This window comes from Pseudophryne corroboree, chromosome 5 (assembly GCF_028390025.1).
Source record: "Pseudophryne corroboree isolate aPseCor3 chromosome 5, aPseCor3.hap2, whole genome shotgun sequence".
NCBI lineage: Eukaryota > Metazoa > Chordata > Amphibia > Anura > Myobatrachidae > Pseudophryne > Pseudophryne corroboree.
Genome location: NC_086448.1, coordinates 733,314,737 through 733,333,018, shown reverse-complemented (window position 1 = coordinate 733,333,018; position 18,282 = coordinate 733,314,737). Strand labels below are relative to the sequence as shown.

At 44.6% G+C, this 18,282-nt stretch overlaps 1 long non-coding RNA gene across 1 annotated transcript in view; it reads left to right on the top strand.

The window, feature by feature from the left end:
• Positions 1-18,282, top strand: part of LOC134929394 (uncharacterized) — a 38,068-nt gene that overhangs the window by 389 nt on the left and 19,397 nt on the right. The window lies entirely within an intron of this gene.

Below are 18,282 nucleotides of genomic sequence, written 5' to 3'. Positions count from 1 at the left end.
AGAGCATCTCCGTCCGGGCAGGCGCGAGCGCCCAGACGGAGATGCTCAGAATGGAAGCCTCTCTGTGGACTCCCGGCGTGACAAGGCGGACGGATCACCTAGTCACGCTGGGAGTGAACACCTACGATGGAGCCGCCTCAGATGAGCGTGGCTCCATCTGTATATACAGTATACAGGTGTGTGACTGTATGTATGTGAGTGAATCTATGCATGCGTGTATGTGTTTAGATGTGTGACAGTATGAATGTGTGTGATTATTTTACATATCTATCAATGTATGGGATATTATTTCCTTTTCTACTTTATCTGTAGCCCAAATGTCTAACCAAGTCCAGCTAAATGTCTAGATAAGAAGCTTTACAGCAGCTACCAGCCCTTTGACCTTATGGAGTTTATTTATATATATTATATATATATACGGGTTGGGGTTACGTGGCTGGTGCACGGTCAGCATACCGACGCCAGAATGCCGGCAGGGGGCGAGCACAGCAAAGCCCCTTGTGGGCTTGCTGCGCTCGCCACAGGTTCTGTTCCTGCTCTATGGGTGTCGTGGACACCCATCAGTGGAAATAGCACCTGTTAACTGGTATTGCCTGGCGGTATTGTCAGTCTTCAGGATCCTGGCATCAATATGCTGTCCACCGGGATCCCATGCATCGGCCACGTAACTGCATCCCATATATATATACATACTGTATATATGTGTGGCAATGAGGCGGCACTCACCAGACTTGCAAATAATCAGTAGTGATACTTGTCCCTGACGACGGACGGAGGCCATAAACGTAGGACTCCAATAAAGGACGCTTATGATTATTTGCAAGTCTGGTGAGTGCCGCCTCATTGCGCCACACATGTCCACAGGGTTGACACACTTGGGAAGGCACCGCAGCAAGGAACGGTATTTATACACGAGGAGTGCCGGGCACATGAATAGAGTACATACTGTGTAATATATATATATATACGCACACAGATTTACACCTGGAGGGGGGGGCGCCAGCTTACTGCCTCGCCCCGGGTGACAAAAATCCTAGTTTCGGCCCTGCTTAATGTAAGGGCACGACCGTGCCCTTATAATATATATATATATATATATATATATATATATATATATATTGTTTTAACAGACGGTTTGTTTAAATTAATTACCTAGGAACACAGGTGCCATCAATAGATGAATTTAGAAGGGTATATAAGAAGATCTCAATATACACCCCAATATATGCTCCTGAGGAAGCTGGATTTTTAGAAACCAGCGAAACATGTAGATCCTGAGCCTTTGCCATACAAAGATATCCTGACGTCCTGCTATCCATCCCTGGCGTTAATTCAACACTTGTTCCACCTTTTTGGATTTACAGCAAAGCACCTTCATTTGGACTTCCTTTCTAGCCACCGTTGGATAACTCCTAAGGCTAACTAATAAGGGACAACCATCTACCTAGATCTGGTAATATATACTACCTTTGTGCTGCCTACATTTTCATTGGAGGAGGTCCTAGCCAAGTGATGATTTACATATAGGAGCATTTTAGTGGATTGGCTGAGAGCTACTGTATTCTTTTCCTTTTTTGATGGCATTAGTTGTTTATACAGTATAAATGTTTTAACTTATGTGTATATTCTTATTGTATAAGAGCTTTTTAATGTGTTATAGTGAATACATTTTAAATATAATTTTTTAACAAACCGTCCATTTTTGCCTAATTAATACAGCCAGTGCTGGTACATCTATATCTCATAATGTAATCCAGCTCACTAAGGAAGGGCACAGAATTTGAGAGCGTGTCTTGCCCTTCTGGGGGTCCAGGTGAACTCTCCAAAATGTGTGAATCTCCCGAACATTCCGGTAGAGTATACAAGTTTGGAATAGCATCCTAGTGTTTGTGCATCACTACCACATTCACTTTCATAAATGATTATTGAGAACATTTCATTTTACAGGACAGTAATTATTCTTCTTTATCTAAAGAAAGAAAAATCTCTTTAAAGAATGTTATATGATTCTGCCACTCCCATCTTGCTTGCACCTCTGTTTATCAGAGTCAATAGGATTAGTAGACGCATCAGAAGGGTTCGCTATGATTTACCACCACGCGGGATGCCGAATGTCCGTATACTGACATCGGAATTCCGAGCGGTAGAATGTCGGCAGGGGGGCGAGTGCAATGAAGACTCTTGCGGGCTTGCTGCGCTTGCCACGCAGCGTGCTCGCACTCGCATTCTATTCGTGGACACCCATAGAGGGGAAATCACGTACCTCGCCAGTATACCAGCGGCGGTATGGTGCCCCTGTCGGGATCCCGGCATTGGGATTGTGACAGCCGGAATCCCGACGAGCGGTATGCTAACCGCATACCCATCAGAAGTATTATTACAATTAGCCTCCTTGTTTATATTGATTTCTTATTTTTTAATGTTGGACAACAATTTCACTTAAGTTAACTTATTACTAACTATCAATACATTTACTGTCTGTTCAGTGGCATAAGTGTCGTTCAGTTATTTGTTTCTCATCTGAAAAGATGATAAAGCTATTCCTATACACTTATATACAATACACATTCCGGGACTATTTCAGAGCCCCATGTAAGGTGGCCGCATTGCGTACATGGAAATAAATGCAGATCTTGGTCCATGTACTGATTTGGCTGCATCTACCTGACCTCACTGCCCATCTACTGTATATGTTTGTAAAGGTAGCACGCCCTATCATTGGTGCAAAAGATATGCCTGAAAGCATACACACAACTCTGAATATGCACAACTCTGAAAGGGTCGCAATTCCTCCTCCCCGCCCATAGCACACCCTCACTCTACATGATGGGGGTCATTCCGAGTTGTTCGTTCGTTATATTTTTCTCGCAACGGATCGATTAGTCGCTTATGCGCATGCGCAATGTCCGCAGTGCGACTGCGCCAAGTAAATTTGCTATGCAGTTAGGTATTTTACTCACGGCATTACAAGGTTTTTTCTTCGTTCTGGAGATCGTAATGTGATTGACAGGAAGTGGGTGTTTCTGGGCGGAAACTGGCCGTTTTATGGGTGTGTGCGAAAAAACGCTACCGTTTCTGGGAAAAACGCGGGAGTGGCTGGAGAAACGGAGGAGTGTCTGGCCGAACGCTGGGAGTGTTTGTGACGTCAAACCAGGAACGAAACTGACTGAACTGATCGCAGTTGCCAAGTAAGTTTGGAGCTACTCAGAAACTGCTAAGAAGTGTCTATTCGCAATTTTGCTAATCTTTCGTTCGCAATTTTGATAAGCTAAGATTCACTCCCAGTAGGCGGCGGCTTAGCGTGTGCAAAGCTGCTAAAAGCAGCTTGCGAGCGAACAACTCGGAATGAGGGCCGATATGTATATATTCATTCAATAAATACATTCAAAAATCGCAACTCTGAACGATCAATTATTCAAAATACAACATTTTCAATAACGTAAGATTGCAACAGAAAATATGCAGTGGATTTGAACAAGAAAACATCTTTACTAATTGCATCACACATTTATCAGTGAGAGATGGAGGAGTCATGACTGTGCAGTATGTACTCAATTAGTAATCAGCAGGCACTCAGAGCTATTTATCAAGTTTCCTGCATCTTTATTCTCAAACAAAGGATTATACAGTAATAATTTGACCTTCAAACAAGTTGAAAAAACATCTATGAAATATCTTGACATAACAAAAAATAAAAACATAATAATAATAATAATAATAATAATAATAATAATAATGATAATACTAGTAATCATTATCATAAATGCATTTTTGTAATTAGCTTTTTCCTTTCATGTTTAAAGAAAAAGATCCCTGACTTTTAAAGCTAACTTTAACAATGCTATATTCATGGTCGGCTTCTCCACACCAAGGGGAACCAGGAGAGTGCAATATCTGAAAGCATTGCCATGTCTGAGAAGCGCACTCCTTAGTCACTGTGACTTTCAATTTCATTGTGAGCAGCAGATTAGAGAGGGGCTTGTCCAATCAGCAGCCTACGTACAACTGCTACTGTTAAGAGGTTATTACTTTTGTATTATTTTTTTTGTAAATGCAAAGGGAATTAAAATAAAAGAGGGTTCATGGGAGGTGGGAGTATTCCCTTGAGCATGACTTCATTGCAGTTACAGCACATGGCGATGTTCAGTCGCTGTGAAGGAACAGCCAGGTATATGCAGGAGTACACATAATGATGTATCATATGGCCAATTCTAACACTTTAAATACCCAAGTTGAAAGAATTACAGTAGATAATGCCACAGTTTAGAGCTGTGGATTCTCAGATTGTGCCACTGTAGCACTCAGCTGTCAGGTTTGGCCACGCCCCCAGGTGACATCAGCCATCTATCACCACAAGTGCTAATAAGACAGGTTTGGGCATCACAGCAGCGAAAAAGCAATGCATCATCATTGTGACGTGTTCCCGGGTCTCCATGGTAACCCGGTATGCTCTCCAACCATCCGTCGCGTCACTTCCTATGACGCGCATTTCGATCTCCATAGTAACCCGGTGGCATCTTCAGAAACATACCAATGTCCTCTCTATGCCCCCAGGTTTCTTAATCAGCATTACGTTTCTTCTCCAGAATGATCGAATTAATGCTTTAGATATGTGGATAGTCTGTTGATATTTGATTAAACAAAGAAGTCCTGACCGTCCCATTCTTTACCACAGAATGCATTTTGCGGTGACAGCTTGAATAGAAAATATAAATAAACTGTTATGTACATGATTCAATGAAATAAAAACTTAATTGATGCATTTCATAAAACTAACAAGAGTAATGTCAATATCAAAGGGCTTTCTAAAAACCATTCATAGAGTACAAGAAAACATAAAGTGCTTCGAGTTTAATGGGTGCATATCGCACAATACTGCATCCATATCAATAAAACTAATATAATAGGAAAACTATATGCTGATATTAATACATAAAGTGCAACAGGTTAAGCAAGGTAAGTTAAACGTGCCTATAGGTAAAAGAAGCAATTCGTAAAAACCGTTTGATTTCAAAATCGGCATTTAGACCCCCTGGCATAAGCGTGCCTAGTTCAAAAATCATTTTCATCTCTGCCTGGGCTAATTAGTTAGATACATCTTTCTTTCTCCAATGGCCTTTAATGTGTTTCAGGCCACAAAATTGTTTAATAGCAGCGGGATTACAACCATGTTGAACTCTAAAATATTCTGAGAGTACGTGGGTTGTAACTTGTGAGGCCTTTTTTTTTTTGAGGAATCACAACAGGAAATAGATGAGGATAACGAACAGGCAGAACCACAAACACCAATGTCATTTATAAGTAACACACCAACTCATACGAAAAGAGATAGGTCTCCATCACAGAGAAAAAAGAGGTATACAGAGGGAAAACACACTCATTTCAAATATCCTTTCAATAAGGAAAAGGTCTATGGTTCAAAACCGAGACCCTTTCACAATAGGTCCTATAATCAAAGAGATTATTGGGACAATAGGAGACAGGACAAACCGAGGATGAATTTCCGTGATAAAGAGTTCTCCAGGAATCCACCACAGGACCTTAGATGGCAAAGAAGAAGGGAGCAGGATTTTTATGACCACAGAGCATGCTCTAAACTAGTGATGAGCGGGTTCGGTTTCTCGGAAACCGAACCCCCCCCCAACTTCACCCTTTTTACACGGGTCCGAGCCATACTCGGATTCTCCCGTATGGCTCGGGTAACCCGAGCGCGCCCGAACGTCATCATCCCGCTGTCGGATTCTCGCGAGATTCGGATTCTATATAAGCAGCCGCGCGTCGCCGCCATTTTCACTCGTGCATTGCAAATGTTAGGGAGAGGACGTGGCTGGCGTCCTCTCCGTTATTGTTGAATTTGATTGTGCATTATTGCTTAATTCATTGTGGGGAGGACTGGGGAGCAGCTGTATAATATAGGAGGAGTACAGTGCAGAGTTTTGCTGATCAGTGACCACCAGTTAACCGTTCTCTGCCTGAAAAAAACGCTCCATATCTGTGCTCAGTGTGCTGCATATATATCTGTGCTCACACTGCTTAATTGTGGGGACTGGGGAGCAGCTGTATTATATAGCAGGAGTACAGTGCAGAGTTTTGCTGACAGTGACCACCAGTATACGTTGTCTGCCTGAAAAACACTCCATATCTGTGCTCAGTGTGCTGCTTTATTTTAATGTGGGGACTGGGGACCACCAGTATAATTAATATTATATAGGAGGAGTACAGTGCAGAGTTTTGCTGACAGTGACCACCCTTACACGTTGTCTGCCTGAAAAACACTCCATATCTGTGCTCAGTGTGCTGCTTTATTGTGGGGACTGGGGAGTCGGGACCACCAGTATAATATTATATAGGAGGAGTACAGTGCAGAGTTTTGCTGACACAGTGACCACCAGTATACTATATATAGCAGTACGGTACGGAAGGCCACTGCTGTACCTACCTCTGTGTCGTCATTAAGTATACTATCCATCTACATTCTATACCTGTGGTGCATTTTAGTTTTGCAGTTTGCTGACACAGTGACCACCAGTATACTATATATAGCAGTACGGTACGGAAGGCCACTGCTGTACCTACCTCTGTGTCGTCATTAAGTATACTATCCATCTACATTCTATACCTGTGGTGCATTTTAGTTTTGCAGTTTGCTGACACAGTGACCACCAGTATACTATATATAGCAGTACGGTACGGAAGGCCACTGCTGTACCTACCTCTGTGTCGTCATTAAGTATACTATCCATCTACATTCTATACCTGTGGTGCATTTTAGTTGTGCGCAGTATATATAGTAGTAGGCCATTGCTATTGATACTGGCATATAATTCCACACATTAAAATATGGAGAACAAAAATGTGGAGGTTAAAATAGGGAAAGATCAAGATCCACTTCCACCTCGTGCTGAAGCTGCTGCCACTAGTCATGGCCGAGACGATGCAATGCCATCAACGTCGTCTGCCAAGGCCGATGCCCAATGTCATAGTAGAGAGCATGTAAAATCCAAAAAACAAAAGTTCAGTAAAATGACCCAAAACTCTAAATTAAAAGCGTCTGAGGAGAAGCGTAAACTTGCCAATATGCCATTTACGACACGGAGTGGCAAGGAACGGCTGAGGCCCTGGCCTATGTTCATGGCTAGTGGTTCAGCTTCACATGAGGATGGAAGCACTCATCCTCTCCCTAGAAAAATGAAAAGACTTAAGCTGGCAAAAGCACAGCAAAGAACTGTGCGTTCTTCTAAATCGCAAATACCCAAGGAGAGTCCAATTGTGTCGGTTGCGATGCCTGACCTTCCCAACACTGGACGGGAAGAGCTTGCGCCTTCCACCATTTGCACGCCCCCTGCAAGTGCTGGAAGGAGCACCCGCAGTCCAGTTCCTGATGGTCAAATTGAAGATGTCACTGTTGAAGTACACCAGGATGAGGATATGGGTGTTGCTGGCGCTGGGGAGGAAATTGACAAGGAGGATTCTGATGGTGAGGTGGTTTGTTTAAGTCAGGCACCCGGGGAGACACCTGTTGTCCGTGGGACGAATATGGCCATTGACATGCCTGGTCAAAATACCAAAAAAATCAGCTCTTCGGTGTGGAATTATTTCAACACAAATGCGGACAACAGGTGTCAAGCCGTGTGTTGCCTTTGTCAAGCTGTAATAAGTAGGGGTAAGGACGTTAACCACCTCGGAACATCCTCCCTTATACGTCACCTGCAGCGCATTCATCATAAGTCAGTGACAAGTTCAAAAACTTTGGGTGACAGCGGAAGCAGTCCACTGACCACTAAATCCCTTCCTCTTGTAACCAAGCTCCTGCAAACCACACCACCAACTCCCTCAGTGTCAATTTCCACCTTACACAGGAAAGCCAATAGTCCTGCAGGCCATGTCACTGGCAAGTCTGACGAGTCCTCTCCTGCCTGGGATTCCTCCGATGCATCCTTGAGTGTAACGCCTACTGCTGCTGGCGCTGCTGTTGTAGCTGCTAGGAGTCGATCGTCATCCCAGAGGGGAAGTCGGAAGACCACTTGTACTACTTCCAGTAAGCAATTGACTGTCCAGCAGTCCTTTGCGAGGAAGATGAAATATCACAGCAGTCATCCTGCTGCAAAGCAGATAACTCAGGCCTTGGCAGCCTGGGCGGTGAGAAACGTGGTTCCGGTATCCACCGTTAATTCAGAAGCAACTAGAGACTTGATTGAGGTACTGTGTCCCCGGTACCAAATACCATCTAGGTTCCATTTCTCTAGGCAGGCGATACCGAAAATGTACACAGACCTCAGAAAAAGACTCACCAGTGTCCTAAAAAATGCAGTTGTACCCAATGTCCACTTAACCACGGACATGTGGACAAGTGGAGCAGGGCAGACTCAGGACTATATGACTGTGACAGCCCACTGGGTAGATATATTGCCTCCCGCAGCAAGAACAGCAGCGGTGGCACCAGTAGCAGCATCTCGCAAACGCCAACTCATTCCTAGGCAGGCTACACTTTGTATCACCGCTTTCCAGAAGAGGCACACAGCTAAAAACCTCTTACGGAAACTGAGGAAGATCATCGCAGAATGGCTTACCCCAATTGGACTCTCTTGGGGATTTGTGACATCGGACAATGCCAGCAATACTGTGCGTGCATTACATCTGGGCAAATTCCAGCACGTCCCATGTTTTGCACATACATTGAATTTGGTGGTGCAGAATTATTTAAAAAACGACAGGGGCATGCAAGAGATGCTGTCGGTGGCCCGAAGAATTGCGGGCCACTTTTGGCATTCAGCCACCGCGTACAGAAGACTGGAGCACCACCAAACAATCCTGAACCTGCCCTGCCATTATCTGAAGCAAGAGGTGGTAACGAGGTGGAATTCAACCCTCTATATGCTTTAGAGGATGGAGGAGCAGCAAAAGGCCATTCAAGCCTATACATCTGGCCACGATATAGGCAAAGGAGGGGGAATGCACCTGACTCAAGCGCAGTGGAGAATGATTTCAACGTTGTGCAAGGTTCTGCAACCCTTTGAACTTGCCACACGTGAAGTCAGTTCAGACACTGCCAGCCTGAGTCAGGTCATTCCCCTCATCAGGCTTTTGCAGAAGAAGCTGGAGACATTGAAGGAGGAGCTAAAACAGAGCGATTCCGCTAGGCATGTGGGACTTGTGGATGGAGCCCTTAATTCGCTTAACCAGGATTCACGGGTGGTCAATCTGTTGAAATCAGAGCACTACATTTTGGCCACCGTGCTCCAGGGGCAAACACAGGATTTACCGAGGGGGGTTTCTGCATACATTTATATATATAAAAAATTTTTAAAAAAGTATTTTTATATATATATCGGCGTCGGTCACACAAATACATCCCAACTGACAGACGCAGGGACCAGGAGCACACTGACATATAGATTGTATATGGGCACACTGACACACACACAGGGACCAGAAGCACACTGACACACACACAGTATATGGGCACACTGACACACACATTTTACAGAGGCATACCAACAAATGCACACACAGTATAAAGGGGGAGCTGCCAGCCATGCAGAAGCACATACCTTCTCTATTATAGTGCAGCTCCAGCTCCCCCTTCGTCACCAAATGCTGCACTGTCAGTCTCCAGCTTCCCCGTTTCCCTGCATCGCGGGAGGGCTGGGAGGACACACAGCTGTGCTGTGCTCAGTCTGTGCTCTCTGTGTCCTGGGCGAACAGGCAGGAGAGCAGGTAGGTGCAGGTGAGAGGTTGGCTGCAGCGGTGTAGAGCGTGAGTGACGGACAGTCACTCACACTCTGCAGTAGAGCAGCTCCCTCCTGAGTCTGGCGCTGTACGCTAACGCGTATGCGTCGGGCCGGCACTGGCTGCTGTGAAGCCTGAGCTCTGCCCGACGAGAGCTCAGTGCAGCAGCAGCTTCAGTGATCGCGATCGCGGTAGCGGTCACGGTTTGTACTGAGATGGAGACACAGCTGTCTCCGTCTCAGATAAAAATAATTTGGCTGGTCAGGGGGGGTTTCTGGGTACTCAGAAACCCCCCCTGCGTGCGCCAGTGTGCTCGATCCTAGATTTAAAACCTACGTTGTATCTCTATTTCCGGCAGACACAAGTCTGTAGAGGTTCAAAGACCTGCTGGTGAGAAAATTGTCAAGTCAAGCGGAACGTGACCCATCAACATCTCCTCCTTCACATTTTCCCGCAACTGGGGGTGCGAGGAAAAGGCTAAGAATTCCGGGCCCACCCGCTGGCGGTGATGCAGGGCAGTCTGGAGCGAGTGCTGACATCTGGTCCGGACTGAAGGACCTGCCAACGATTACTGACATGTCGTCTACTGTCACTTCATATGATTCTCTCACCATTGAAAGAATGGTGGAGGATTATATGAGTGACTGCATCCAAGTAGGCACGTCAGACAGTCCGTACGTTTACTGGCAGGAAAAAGAGGCAATTTGGAGGCCCTTGCACAAACTGGCTTTATTCTACCTAAGTTGCCCTCCCTCTAGTGTGTACTCCGAAAGAGTGTTTAGTGCAGCCGCTCACCTTGTCAGCAATCGGCGTACGAGGTTACTTCCAGAAAATGTGGAGAAGATGATGTTCATCAAAATGAATTATAATCAATTCCTCCGTGGAGACATTCACCAGCAGCAAATTGCCTCCACAAAGTACACAGGGACCTGAGATGGTGGATTCCAGTGGGGACGAATTAATAATCTGTGAGGACGGGGATGTACACAGTGAAAGGGGTGAGGAATCGGAGGATGATGATGAGGTGGACATCTTGCCTCTGTAGAGCCAGTTTGTGCAAGGAGAGATTGATTGCTTCTTTTTTTGGTGGGGGCCCAAACCAACCAGTCATTTCAGTCACAGTCGTGTGGCAGACCCTGTCGCTGAAATGATGGGTTCGTTAAAGTGTGCATGTCCTGTTTATACAACATAAGGGTGGGTGGGAGGGCCCAAGGACAATTCCATCTTGCACCTCTTTTTTCTTTCATTTTTCTTTGCATCATGTGCTGTTTGGGGACAATTTTTTTGAAGTGCCATCCTGTCTGACACTGCAGTGCCACTCCTAGATGGGCCAGGTGTTTGTGTCGGCCACTTGTGTCGCTTAGCTTAGTCACACAGCAACCTTGGTGCGCCTCTTTTTTTCTTTGCATCATGTGCTGTTTGGTGACAATTTTTTTGAAGTGCCATCCTGCCTGACACTGCAGTGCCACTCCTAGATGGGCCAGGTGTTTGTGTCGGCCACTTGTGTCGCTTAGCTTAGTCACACAGCGACCTTGGTGCGCCTCTTTTTTTCTTTGCATCATGTGCTGTTTGGGGACAATTTTTTTGAAGTGCCATCCTGCCTGACACTGCAGTGCCACTCCTAGATGGGCCAGGTGTTTGTGTCGGCCACTTGTGTCGCTTAGCTTAGCCATCCAGCGACCTCGGTGCAAATTTTAGGACTAAAAATAATATTGTGAGGTGTGAGGTGTTCAGAATAGACTGGAAATGAGTGGAAATTATGGTTATTGAGGTTAATAATACTATGGGATCAAAATGACCCCCAAATTCTATGATTTAAGCTGTTTTTTAGGGTTTTTTAAAAAAAACACCCGAATCAAAAACACACCCGAATCCGCCAAAAAATTTTCGGTGAGGTTTTGCCAAAACGCGTCCGAATCCAAAACACGGCCACGGAACCGAATCCAAAACCAAAACACAAAACCCGAAAAATGTCCGGTGCACATCACTACTCTAAACCCATAGAGACTCACAATAGATTTGAACCACTAGAGATACAAGCCAGATCTCCTTTTTTATACAGGGACAGGAGACAGGAATACAGAAGGTGAAGTCTACAGGGAAAAGAGAGGGAAAGAAGAAAAAGATAAAAAGACAGAAACCACACAAGAAAGCGAACAGAGGGAACATCTAAGAAAAAGATAGAAGAAAATGGACGTGTTAAAAATTGTCAATTTGAGCCAACATATATTGGCGAAAGAAGAAATCTCCCTCTTGGAGAAAGGGTTAAAGTACGCGCCCTCACTTCCCCTCAATAAATTCGACCTGTTGCACTCTATTTGAATGATAACATTTTAAATATATGTTTTACCTTTGAATATAGTGCCACTGCGATTAATTTTTTTAGATATTACTGTTTTTATTGAGGATGGACAAATCCAAACTAAGAATTTTATTAAACCAACGGATTCAGGGACGTACATAGGAACTACAAGTTGTCATCATCCGGACTGGTTGAGTTCGATACCAGAAGGTCAGTTCAAACGCCTTAAGCGTAACTGTACTGGTGTTGAGACATTTACAACACATGCAGAGGAAATGAAAAACCGATTCATCAGTTCAGGTTACAATCCAGAAAAGGTGGATAGTGCTAGGGAAAAGATTGCATCCATAGATAGGGAGCAGTTATTCAATCCAGTTACGAAAGAAAGAGGAGATCATTTGGAGTGGGCCTTTGTAACTTCATTTAGCTCACAGTACAAGATCATAGAAAAATATATGAAGAAGCATTGGGGAATCCTTAAAAAGTACCCAATAATAGGAAGTAAATTACCTGACAAACCTACAGTAAATGTATTTTTAGACGAGCACCCAACTTAAAATTGAATTTAGTAAAAAGTGCCTTACCACCGAAAAAAGCCATGGGAACAATCAACTCCAAAGTTTTTTTAGGTGTGGTTTATGTTTGGGCTGTAGGGGGGTACATTCTGAGAGGAGTAAAATCACCAATGTTGAGGTTACAAACCGAACCATTAATATCACAGATTTTATTACTTGCAACAGTTCCAATGTCATCTATGGGACAGAGTGCTCATGTGGGTTGTGGTACATAGGCAGGACTTCGAGATCATTCAAAGTGCGGATTAGTGAGCACTTTAGGAATATTAAAAAAGGCCTCACAACCCACGCACTCTCAGAACATTTTAGAGTTCAATCCCGTTGTAATCCCGCTGCTATTAAACAATTTTGTGGCCTGAAACACATTAAAGGCCATTGGAGAAGGAAAGATCTATCTAACCAATTAGCCCAGGCAAAGATTAAAATGATTTTTGAACTAGGCACGCTTATGCCAGGGGGTCTAAATGGCGATTTTGAAATCAAATGGTTTTTATGAGTGCTTCTTTTACCTATAGGCACGTTTAAGTTACCTTGCTTAACCTGTTGCACTTTATGTATTAATATCAGCATATAGTTTTCCTATTCTATTAGTTTTATTGATATGGATGCAGTATTGTGCGATATGCACCCATTAAACTATGTTTTCTTGCACTCTATGAATGGTTTTTAGAAAGCCCTTTGATATTGACATTGCTCTTGTTAGTTTTATGAAATGCATCAATTAAGTTTTTATTTCATTGAATCATGTACATAACAGTTTATATTTTCTATTCAAGCTGTCACCGCAAAATGCATTCTGTGGTAAAGAATGGGACGGTCAGGACTTCTTTGTTTAATCAAATATCAACAGAATATCCACATATCTAAAGCATTAATTCGATCATTATGGAGAAGAAACTTAAAACTGATTAAGAAACCTGGGGGCATAGAGAGGACATTGGTATGTTTCTGAAGATGCCACCGGGTTATTAGAGATGTGCACTTGAAATTTTTCGGGTTTTGTGTTTTGGTTTTGGGTTCGGTTCCGCGGCCGTGTTTTGGGTTCGACCGCGTTTTGGCAAAACCTCACCGAATTTTTTTTGTCGGATTCGGGTGTGTTTTGGATTCGGGTGTTTTTTTTAAAAAACACTAAAAAACAGCTTAAATCATAGAATTTGGGGGTCATTTTGATCCCAAAGTATTATTAACCTCAAAAACCATAATTTCCACTCATTTTCAGTCTATTCTGAATACCTCACACCTCACAATATTATTTTTAGTCCTAAAATTTGCACCTAGGTCGCTGGATGACTAAGCTAAGCGACCCTAGTGGCCGACACAAACACCGTGCCCATCTAGGAGTGGCACTGCAGTGTCACGCAGGATGGCCCTTCCAAAAAACCCTCCCCAAACAGCACATGACGCAAAGAAAAAAAGAGGCGCAATGAGGTAGCTGTGTGAGTAAGATAAGCGACCCTAGTGGCCGACACAAACACCGGGCCCATCTAGGAGTGGCACTGCAGTGTCACGCAGGATGGCCCTTCCAAAAAACCCTCCCCAAACAGCACATGACGCAAAGAAAAAAAGAGGCGCAATGAGGTAGCTGTGTGAGTAAGATAAGCGACCCTAGTGGCCGACACAAACACCGGGCCCATCTAGGAGTGGCACTGCAGTGTCACGCAGGATGGCCCTTCCAAAAAACACTCCCCAAACAGCACATGACGCAAAGAAAAAAAGAGGCGCAATGAGGTAGCTGTGTGAGTAAGATAAGCGACCCTAGTGGCCGACACAAACACCGGGCCCATCTAGGAGTGGCACTGCAGTGTCACGCAGGATGGCCCTTCCAAAAAACCCTCCCCAAACAGCACATGACGCAAAGAAAAAAAGAGGCGCAATGAGGTAGCTGTGTGAGTAAGATAAGCGACCCTAGTGGCCGACACAAACACCGGGCCCATCTAGGAGTGGCACTGCAGTGTCACGCAGGATGGCCCTTCCAAAAAACACTCCCCAAACAGCACATGACGCAAAGAAAAAAAGAGGCGCAATGAGGTAGCTGTGTGAGTAAGATAAGCGACCCTAGTGGCCGACACAAACACCGGGCCCATCTAGGAGTGGCACTGCAGTGTCACGCAGGATGGCCCTTCCAAAAAACCCTCCCCAAACAGCACATGACGCAAAGAAAAAAAGAGGCGCAATGAGGTAGCTGTGTGAGTAAGATAAGCGACCCTAGTGGCCGACACAAACACCGGGCCCATCTAGGAGTGGCACTGCAGTGTCACTCAGGATGGCCCTTCCAAAAAACCCTCCCCAAACAGCACATGACGCAAAGAAAAAAAGAGGCGCAATGAGGTAGCTGTGTGAGTAAGATAAGCGACCCTAGTGGCCGACACAAACACCGGGCCCATCTAGGAGTGGCACTGCAGTGTCACGCAGGATGGCCCTTCCAAAAAACCCTCCCCAAACAGCACATGACGCAAAGAAAAAAAGAGGCGCAATGAGGTAGCTGTGTGAGTAAGATAAGCGACCCTAGTGGCCGACACAAACACCGGGCCCATCTAGGAGTGGCACTGCAGTGTCACGCAGGATGGCCCTTCCAAAAAACCCTCCCCAAACAGCACATGACGCAAAGAAAAAAAGAGGCGCAATGAGGTAGCTGTGTGAGTAGGATAAGCGACCCTAGTGGCCGACACAAACACCGTGCCCATCTAGGAGTGGCACTGCAGTGTCACGCAGGATGGCCCTTCCAAAAAACCCTCCCCAAACAGCACATGACGCAAAGAAAAAAAGAGGCGCAATGAGGTAGCTGTGTGAGTAAGATAAGCGACCCTAGTGGCCGACACAAACACCGGGCCCATCTAGGAGTGGCACTGCAGTGTCACGCAGGATGGCCCTTCCAAAAAACATTCCACAAACAGCACATGACGCAAAGAAAAATGAAAGAAAAAAGAGGTGCAAGATGGAATTGTCCTTGGGCCCTCCCACCCACCCTTATGTTGTATAAACAGGACATGCACACTTTAACCAACCCATCATTTCAGCGACAGGGTCTGCCACACGACTGTGACTGAAATGACGGGTTGGTTTGGACCCCCACCAACAAAGAAGCAATTAATCTCTCCTTGCACAAACTGGCTCTACAGATAATGAGATGAAATCAATATATATATATGTATGTATAATATATAATATCACTAGTACTGCAGCCGGACAGGTAGATAATATATTTATTAGGTAATGATGACTGATGACGGACCTGCTGGACACTGTCAGCTCAGCAGCACCGCAGACTGCTACAGTAAGCTACTATACTCTATAGTAGTATGTACAAAGAAGAAAGAAAAAAAAAAAACCACGGGTAGGTGGTATACAATTATGGATGGACTGCCGAGTGCCGACACAGAGGTAGCTACAGCCGTGGACTAACGTACTGTGTCTGCTGCTAATATAGAGTCTAGACTGGATGATAAATTATTGATAATGAGATGAAATCAATATAATATCACTAGTACTGCAGCCGGACAGGTACTATATATATTTATTATGTAATGACTGATGACGGACCTGCTGGACACTGTCAGGTCAGCACAGCACCGCAGACTGCTACAGTAAGCTACTATAGTAGTATGTATAAAGAAGAATGAAAAAAAAAAAAAAACCACGGGTAGGTGGTATACAATATTATATATATATATATATATATATATTATATACAATTATATATATATATATATATATTAAACTGGTGGTGATTGATTATTAAACTGGTGGTCACTTCAGGTCACGTTGCAACTTGCAACTAGTACTCCGAGGCCTAAGCAGACAATCACAAAATATATTATTATACTGGTGGTCAGTGTGGTCACAACAATGGCAGTGTGGCACTGACTCTGGCAGCAAAAGTGTGCACTGTACGTTATATGTACTCCTGAGTCCTGCTCTCAGACTCTAACTGCTCCCCACTGTCAGTGTCTCCCCACAAGTCAGATAATACACTTACAGTCACACTATCTATTATCTAATCTATAAATATCACTTCAGCAAGTAGTATAGTAGTATACAGTATAGTAGTACTCCTCCTAATAATGCTCCCCAAAATACTGTGTCTCTCTCGTCTCTACTGTGTCTCTCTCTTCTCTAAACGGAGAGGACGCCAGCCACGTCCTCTCCCTATGACTCTCAATGCACGTGTGAAAATGGCGGCGACGCGCGGCTCCTTATATAGAATCCGAGTCTTGCGATAGAATCCGAGCCTCGCGAGAATCCGACAGCGTGATGATGACGTTCGGGCGCGCTCGGGTTAGCCGAGCAAGGCGGGAAAATCCGAGCCTGCTCGGACCCGTGTAAAAAACCTGAAGTTCGGGCGGGTTCGGATTCAGAGGAACCGAACCCGCTCATCTCTAGTTACTATGGAGATCGAGGAGTTTGAGGAATTTGTCACGATAAGAACCACATTCTAACAGCGCCGGCTAAGTCATTTTCTCTAATTCTTCTTTTCGTTGTGTCACTTTGGTGAGGGGTGAAGGAAACCTCGTAAGAGTTTATGTGAGCTGGCAGCAGCATTTTGCGCACAGAGTATTTGTTATTCATTGCCATCATCATTGTGTCTGGAAGGAGCTGATCTTACAGCGGCTATAGAGAGCACACACATGGGGGGACCTGGGCTTACAGGAGATGGTCATATTGATGAGGCTGCTGTGTAAGGCTCAGGAAAAATGGAGCCCCTTGGGCCAAATGGAGAAGCTCCTTAGGAAAATGTCAGTCACTAGAAGCAGCATTAAATCGCTTGTTCAAAAGTGGGATCAAGACAGTCCAGAGGGTGAGATGAAAGCTGTGACTCCATCTTGTCCAGAGGCTTCATCGCTCCTCAGAGATTTCGTTGGATTTCCTCATTACTCCAAGCACGGCAATGGGGTTCTGCAAGTGCAAGGGACTTAAGGAACATACTGCGGGATGTAATAGAGTCCAAGATTGCTGGAGATGTGGGATGCCGGCAGATCTCTGACATTTTTTTAAAGGGAAAATCACTTACAAGGCAAAACCATGGCCAAACTGTATTACGCCTTAAAAAGTGACACGTGGAGATGGATAAAGAGTGATAAATGATCAGCCAACCAGCTCCTGTCATTTTTCAAACACAGCCTGTGAAATGGCGAGTTAGGAATCTGATTGGCTGGTCATTTATCCACTTTATCACCTTTTAAGGCTTAATACATTTGAGCCCATGCCTTGTAAGTGATCACACCTTTAAAAAAACATCTGAGATCGTCCAGTGTCCCGCACCTCCGACAATCTCAGATTCTATTACATCCTGCCAACTGATTGAGCCTGCTGTGGATTGGAATACTAAACTGTCTTTCTTGAGATTATAAAGTCGTTCATAATATTTAGCAAATTGATTTGTTATATGGAAGAGATTGGAAATGTTTGAGGTGATTAATCCCATTTTCCCCCTAACTTTACATGCCGAAACTTGCTCGCTCTGCTATCCTTCCCAGAAGGCTACAGAGCATAGCCAATTAGCCGAGCAGTTTACCCAGTGGCGATGTCTGATTCGGTAGGCTGTGGGAACCCCACGCATTAATCCCCAGAGGCAGGATTTGTACTCGCAGCCTCAGGAGTTGCGATGAATAATCTGCATTAAATGCTCCCCTCTGTATTATATGTGGAATCATTGGGTGATGGCATATTACCAGAGGT